General features: G+C 33.9%; 1 non-coding gene across 1 annotated transcript; it reads right to left on the bottom strand.

Moving 5' to 3' along the window:
- Window positions 1-3,214: 3,214 nt before the first annotated feature.
- TRNAT-UGU lies at window positions 3,215-3,287 on the bottom strand. The gene has a single exon. It is a non-coding gene; the product is annotated as a tRNA-Thr (tRNA).
- Between the last annotated feature and the right edge of the window lie 5,029 nt (window positions 3,288-8,316).

Below are 8,316 nucleotides of genomic sequence, written 5' to 3'. Positions count from 1 at the left end.
GAAAGGTAACTATCTCAGTTTCATTTTCATGTAGAATCTTTGAAAAAAACTTTCCTCTCTAAGAAAGAAAGGACTTACTATCTTTGGGATATAATTTTACACCGCAGCTCAATACCTTAGTGATCAACTCTATTACATAAGTTTATTCCTAACTTATGTCTCATATCATGACATAAGTAAGCAGTTTTTTCTTATTGTATCGGCCAAAAATTTCACTAATTAATCTTTACGGTGCTTCCCCTATCAATTAGATCTTTTTATCTATCCATAGAATATAGTATTATAGGAATATCCATTTCTTCATTTTTTTGCCTTTATGAAGTCTCTTTCTTTGCTACAGCTAATAAAAATCGTTGCTCTGTGTGATATATATGTATAAAGACTATCCTCTAGTATTTACTAGCGTATTTTATCTTTCTTTCCCTCTTTCTATAGTGGAGATAGTCGCACGTAATGACAGATCACGTCCATGTTATTAAAAGCTTGTGGTAAGAATGGATTTCGTTCTAGTGACCGAAAATAATTTTCCAAAGCTTTTGTATGTTCTCTGTTACTTGTGTGGATAAGGCCTATGGCATACAGTATATAACTTCTATCATAGGGATGAATTTCTAGTCTCATAGCTTCATAATAATTCTGTAAAGCTTCCGCATAATTTCATTCGGATTGAGTTGACATCCGTTGCAGTCGTTAATTCTATTCAAAGAATCCCTGTTTCAGAACCGTACGTGAGATTTTCATCTCATACGGCTCTTCCCTTCTGTGCATAATGAATGATAATAATCCATGGAACCAAAAGAATATCGAAATATTCTCATAATGAACTGACATGGATTAGTATTTTTACAAGAAATTTCTAGTCATCCTTCCTGCATGGGTATTTTCTTAACACTAATCGTGTTGTTGCTAGATAGAAAAGGCGACTCCAACAATTTTTTTGTCCTCAACGCCCCCTATTTCCATAAATTAGTCACTTCAACAGTCTTTGATGGTTATATAGGTATCCAAAGTACAAACGATATGGATGTTTGTTTTCCCAACCATTCTTGTTAGTTCCGATCCCGATAAGGAAAGGGATAATTTATAACAAAGTTTTTTTTGTTGATTCCTAGGTGTAGTGCTTCTTCCCCTATGCCGCCTATTGGTTGGTACTGATGGAGTAGGATTGACATATAATACAAGAACCTATAGGTGTAACCTTTCGTTCAATACTAGATTAGAAAATTGAAGCATCTGAGGCTGCATCAATCGGGGATATATAATAGAAGGAATTGTTCTATTTCCAAACTTCACCTTCAATAAGCGTAGATTTTTTTAAGGTTTATTTCAATAAACGCGTTTCGTTTTATACCGAATCCAACCCTGTGTGCCTTTACTCGTAAGACGGAGAACACTAAATAGAATCAAATCACACCATCTCTATAATAGGTAAATGCCTCTTTTTCTCCGAAAGTTGTCGGAATTATGCGTAATAAGATATTGGCAACAATTGAAGAGGTCTTATCAATAAAATTTCCATTTCTTGATCTAGGCATAGTTCACAATCCATTATATAATTCTTCCCATTACCTCGCATGGGAAAAGAATCCCACAAACAAAAGAATTGTACATGACGAAATAACATAAAAAAAGACTCGTTCTAAACATGAAATTAATATTTCCTACAGATTATGATAACTCGAGAAGTTTTTTATTGGATTATGATTCAAAGAAGGAAAAATAATAGAATAATCGTTCTATGATCAAAATACCACCCCATCCGTTTTCATATTTTGAATTGTTATAATTGGTTGGTCGTACCTATACTGCAAAAATAAATATGAATGACTCGCTATTCACCCAATTTCTGGGTCATAATCATAAAATTTTGTAGGAGAGATGGCCAAGTGGTTGAAGGTGTAGCATTGGAACTGCTATGTAGGCTTTTGTTTACCGAGGTTCCGAATGCCTCTCTTTCCTTACATTTGCCTAATTCAAGAGCGTTATTGACCATAATGGATCAAATAACAAACAAACAAACAAACAAGGAATAGGATTATTCCAAGAGGTAGACCTTTCTTTGAAATGAATTCTCTATTCCTAATTGGGGTACGAAAAATACTGATAAAGGGTAGCCAAGACATAAAAATATCCTCGCGGATCCATTTATGATACATGAAATGGGAAAAATATCCGGATCACACCCCTTAGCTTTGGTCAATTTACTTCGGCGAAAAGGAGGCAAAATTCTTTGAATCCTTGCCTTGCTATTTGAGTTAGGTTCAACTCTGACGGGAATAATATTCTACGACTAGCAATTCGTTTATTTTCAAGGCGACCCACTTACTATCTATTACTTGATTGACTAACCCTTTATATTGGGATGAATGAAGAGTCAAATGTTTTGGCAATTCTTCATGGGAGGATGAATCAAGATAATTTTGAATCGGAGCTTTGGATTTTCATCCCTCGTCGATATAATTGCTCGGGGTTTGCAGCGATAACTTAGTATATCTATTATATGGCCATTCACTAAAATATCTCTATGGTTAACTAATTGCCGAGCTCCCGGAATGGTCGAAGCCATACCCAATCGAAAAAGTATGTTATCTAAACGCATTTCAAGTAATTGTAGTAAAACTTGAGCAGTTGACCCTTTGGCTTTTCCGGCGATACGAACATATTTAAGTAATTGTCACTCTGTCAGACCATAATGAAACCACAATTTTTGTTTTTCTTCTAGACGAATACGATATTGAGACTTTTTCCCAGAACGCGATTGGTTTCTAAGATCATTTCCGGCTTTAGGCCTTTTACTAGTTAGTCCCGGTAAAGCCCCCAGACGGCATATTTTTCTGAAACGAGGCCCTCGGTAACGTGGCATAAAAACTCTTTTTTTTTATTTACAGAATAAACCTAAATGAAGACTGAACTAAACGATAAACGAAAAAAATATACTCAAGTTAAGTACTGTACTACGAAGAAAAATGAGATGAATTCTATCAATATTCAGACTCTTTTGTATATATAGCAAGGTAAGAATACTTTGTCTTAATTTGTTCTGTAGAGATCTAACCAACCGCTCGAATCTGTTTTTTATTCATAGTTGGAAGTTCTTACGACATAATAGATCCGCTATTTTTGAGAAAAGGAAAGAAGTCTTTTCAATATTCCTTGAGTTCAAGGAGACATTATTAATCATGTAATAAAGTATAAAATAGAACAAAGAGAGAAAAGTCGGCTACCAGAATCGAACCAATGACCATCGCATTACAAATGCAATGCTCTAACCTCTGAGCTAAACAGACTCACATAACAGAAATTGTGTTGTGTATAGGAATTCAGTCAACTACTTAGCTCTTAGATTTTCAAAATATATAATGAATATGAATAGGGAAAAAATGAATACTGAATAGAATGGTATTCTATAACAATATAATGTAACATACGAATTAATATAACGATAAATAGAGTCATATATGATATCATAATTTTCAATGGGAATAAATTAAACATTTTTTCTTTTCCATGATTCTCTTTTATATTTATAATTTATATGAATATGATTATCAGTACTTAATTCTAAATTATTAGAAATTAAGAAAAAAATATGGCATTCTAAAAAAAGAATAGAACGTTCAAGTATTTCAAATCGGGTGGGAAAAGTGCGAGGAAGAGATGAATATATATGTGGTATATATCCATACATTTTGAATTGCGTATACATCAATGATAGAATCGTTTCTGATTAAACCAAATATTAAAGAATTACTCGGTCGAACTCGCAAGCGTTGCAATCCCAAGATTGTTTGTCAATGTTAGTGATCAAAACTATAAGTCTTGATTTCTAGTCTACTTATAGTGATGTCTCGGCCGGACTAGGATAGATTGTCTAGATGAGCATTAGATTTCACGACGTTCATCAATTGAAGACGAAGAACTACTAAGGAGAGCTTGTGGAACTTCATCAACAAAAAGTATATGGAGACTAAAACTCATCTATTACTTGGAAAGTCTATTTCTACTCTATCTCCTATATTGAGACATAAGTCGTATCACTATATGGTTTTCGATTATGCACATTTGAGATTTCGAGCTAAGTTTAACTCGCTTACATATTTCTCGAAATATATGTTGGTACGCTTTCGCTTCAACCAAGTTCATCTTATATTCTTGACAAAAGTCAAAAGATGATCATATGAAAATTGCCGAGTAACATCTTACATGGTTTGTGTGATACGATCATTTGGTGTAGACTTGGAATGTTTCGTTATGATTATTTCAATAACTTGAACATTGCTTTGATGCTAATAGTGTGTGAAAACGGCTATTGTCATCCTCTAAGAAAGTTATTATGCAAATATTGATGGAAGATAGGATGAACTATTCATTACAAAGATTAAGTCTATGATATCATTATGCAAATATTGATATAAAAAAATAATGAATCTTTGAATATTCCGCAGTATTGATCTTTACCTGATCCACTTCTATGTTAAATCATGGGTTCTCTTGTGGTTAATTTAATTGGGTTTTCTGGATACAAATTCTTGTTTCATGTGATTTGTTAATGTCCAAAGAAATCCTTCTTTTCTTTTAAAAGTAAGGTCGCTCTTGTTGTTCTCTCGGGAATGACATTATATGAGGGAGAATTCTTATGTGAACTTGTGCTTAATTGCCAAATCTTTGTGGGGAGTGCGGCTGTGGAATATTGTAGGAGTTTTCTTGTATCTTTATAAATTCCTTGATGAATACACTAAGTTTCGACTATGTGAAATCATCGAAACAAAGTTGATATGTTTTTTTTAGTCATGAAGAATCTCTATGAGAATTTCATTATGATCCCACTAGTTTTCATACCTTTGCCAATTTATATTAACAAAAAGGGGGAGAATTAATGTGTAGTTCACACTACAAATACATATGGTTTACAGATCATTATGTAAGGGGGAGTGGTTTTCATATGAGATTAAGTATTGACTAAGGGGGAATGATGCATATCACCATAGTATTGTTGTCAAAGTTGTGATACAATTGGACTTTGATGATGTGTAATAATACTGTGACACTGTATAACAATACGAAAACATCTTGTTTTTATATATTGTTATAGCTACGGATATTCAATAACTATGATGCTGAGTTGAACACGTTCAGAATCACTGGAGTACTTGGAAGTGACGAAGATTTCGAGTAATGTTAAAGAACCAAGGAAATCAAGCATTTGGATGAGAAGCTACAAAGTTTAATTATTTTGTAATCCATATGTATTGATAGTTTTGTCATTAAAATTGACAAAGGTGGAGATTGTTAGAGCACTGCTCGGTCGAACTCGCAGGCGTTGCTATCTCAAGCTTGTCGTCAAGTTTAGTTGCCAAAACTATAAGTCTTGATTTCTAGTCTACTTGTAGCTAAGTCTCAGATTAGGGTAGTAAGTATAGTTGAGCATTAAACTTCATGACTTGATTGAAGATGAAGAACTACTAAGGGGAGCTTGTGGAACTTCATCAACAAAAGGTATGTGGAGACTTGAACTCATCTATCACTCAAAAGTCTATCTACTCTATATCCTATTTGAGACAAAAGTCGTATAGCTATATAGACTTCGATTATACACATTTGATATTTCGAGCTGAGTTTAACTCACCGTATTTCTCTAAATATATGTGTTGATAAGATTTCGCTTTAACCAAGTTCATCTTATATTCTTGACGAAAGTCAAAATATGATCATATGAAAATCGCCTTGTAATATCTTACATGATTTGTGTGAGACAGTCATTTGATGTAGACTCGGAATGTTTCGTATTGATCATTCGATCACTTGAAAATTGCTTTGAAGCTAATAGTTTGTGTGAGACAGCTATTGTCGTCTTCTAAGAATGTTTTAATGATTGAAATGGGAGTTTATAAGAATTAACCATGATTGGATGTAACACAGTATGCACACTTGTATGCTAACTGTTGCATGTTATTCCAAGTCCGGGAACCATAGTATGCGTACCCGTATGCGTACTGGTTGGTTTAATGAAAATCCTGGAACTTAGTATGCATACCCATATGCGCACTGGCATAAAGTTCATGTCTGGAAATTCAACTGAGTTTGGAGGTATGTGTACCCGTTTGCATACTGGCGAACCCAAACTAAGTCCGGCCACTTAGGTATGCGTATCCGTTTGCATACTTGAGTAGGTTATGTTCTAAAATAGGTTTGTTCATGAACTAATACATTTATATATTAAGGAATCCAAACTTTTTTAAACCGTGGCTATAATGTTCATGAATTGATTCGAGTAAATCAAAATAGATTTTGCTTCAATTGTGTATTGTATACTTCTAGGAGAATGTTAGAGCATAACTCGGTTGAACCCACAAAGCGTTGGTATGTCAAGTTTGGTTGTCATATTTTAGTGAACCAAAACTAATTTAAAGAGTCTCTTGATTATTTACCAGAGTCAACTTCGTATAGGTTAGCTTGAAAGTATTAGGATATGAAACATTACAAGTATTACGTGAAGACTTGAAGAATGTGAAGAATTAAGGAGCTACAACGACGAAATCATCCTTCCACTTGAGGTTAGTAATATTTGACTTGAAATGTTTCATTCCCTAACGTATCTTTCAAGTCGTTCATATTGAAAACATAACTGCGAAGCTGTGAATGATTATACTCTAGTTATACGTGGTATTAAGGAATACAATACGAAGTATAACGCTTATCTTTTGAACTTCGTATATAAGACAATAGACATCGACATAACCGTATGAATGCTATTGTGATTATGTATGGGTATGGGTGAAGATTTCGTCCTAGGAAACAATGTTTTACATTCGTTTAACGGAAGTACAATTCATAAACTTGTTTTATGAATCGAAAGGGAAATCGCTAGGCTTATTGGTATTGTTATTCATTACAAATCTTTGGATTACCAATATGTGTGTTTAATGTAACCGCTCATAACTTTCTTATGTTCTTGGTAAAACTATTCACTAGGCCTGACTTTTTTATTGGTATGACTTTTATTAGTGAAACGATCTTAAGTAATCACCTGAGATGGTATGATCAGTTTGTTGAAATTGGTATGACCAACTCTAGACATTTGGGGGACCGATCCTAGTAAGAGGTGAAACCGATCACAAAAGGGGAATCGATCCTTGTAAGAGGTGCAACAAGTTTTTAGTAATTGGGGAACCGATCTTATGAACATGTGCGACAAATACAAGTTAGATACCATATATATATGTGGGAACTGATTCTAGTACCTAGTCAACCAAGTTTTGGTAACTAGCGTGATTAATTCTAGTACCCACATGGAGATAGAACCGAAACTTGTTTTGGTAGAACCGTGAAACCCATGATTTGTGATTTGATAGGATAATCAATCACATAGTTCTTGGAAGTCAGATGAACCAATTCTAAACTTGTTTGGAAGTGTGGCAAATCGGTTCCAAGATTGTAAATATGAAAAAGGATTTACAAAGTAAAGATGTCGACATAATTTGAACACGTGCAGTAACTCTTATCTTTTATTGATCAAAGATATTCCTTAATAGCTAAAGGAGAATCCCGAATCGAAATAAATTGAGAATCTTTTAATTAAGGTATTTAATTTTATATGCTTTTAAATTCCAGCAATTAAAATGCGTATCCTTAGAAAATAAAAATTAGTAATGTGCATTTACTAGTTGGAGATTTTCTACTGATATTTCGGTCATTAATTGGACAGAGCATTTCCAGGAATTATGAAAACCGATTTGGTGTTTATTGCATATCTTTGAGAATATTCGGTTTTGGAAATTCCTCGGTGTCCAAACTTCCTTGGTCTATATATATTGAAGTTTGCATTTCAAGCTAACTAATCCTCAGAGATAGCAAAACTACCTAGTTGTGTTGTTACCGGTGGAGCCGCCTATTCAGAGAGGAAAGTACCCTAATTAGGCGAAATCTCTTACGGCCGCTCGGTTTAAAGACTTCTTTGGGATTGAGAAGCTCTATTAGTACCGTTTGTGGAAAACTAGATAATTGCAGTTTATTATTAGTTTTCGAATTATTTGATTGACTAACGGTTATTGAACTTTGATTGCACCTGGTTTGTTTATGCTTGAGAATCTTCTCTTGTGATATAAGATTCACACAGACTAGATGGAAGTTTCGACGGGGATCTTTAGACTGTTTGTAGTTCTAAAGACGTCTTGTAATAATCCATTGTTAACAGACTCCGTTCTGTGTGTGATTGATCACAAGAGATTTAAGTTGATTGTGTGCAAGTGTTTATTGAAGATCAAAGAAGATTTGAAGACAAAGAAAATATTTGGGTTCATAATCTTTGGTGTGCAC

This window comes from Papaver somniferum, chromosome 8 (genome assembly GCF_003573695.1).
Source record: "Papaver somniferum cultivar HN1 chromosome 8, ASM357369v1, whole genome shotgun sequence".
NCBI lineage: Eukaryota > Viridiplantae > Streptophyta > Magnoliopsida > Ranunculales > Papaveraceae > Papaver > Papaver somniferum.
Note: the sequence above shows the minus strand (reverse complement) of the source record. Positions and strands in the feature narration are given on the sequence as shown.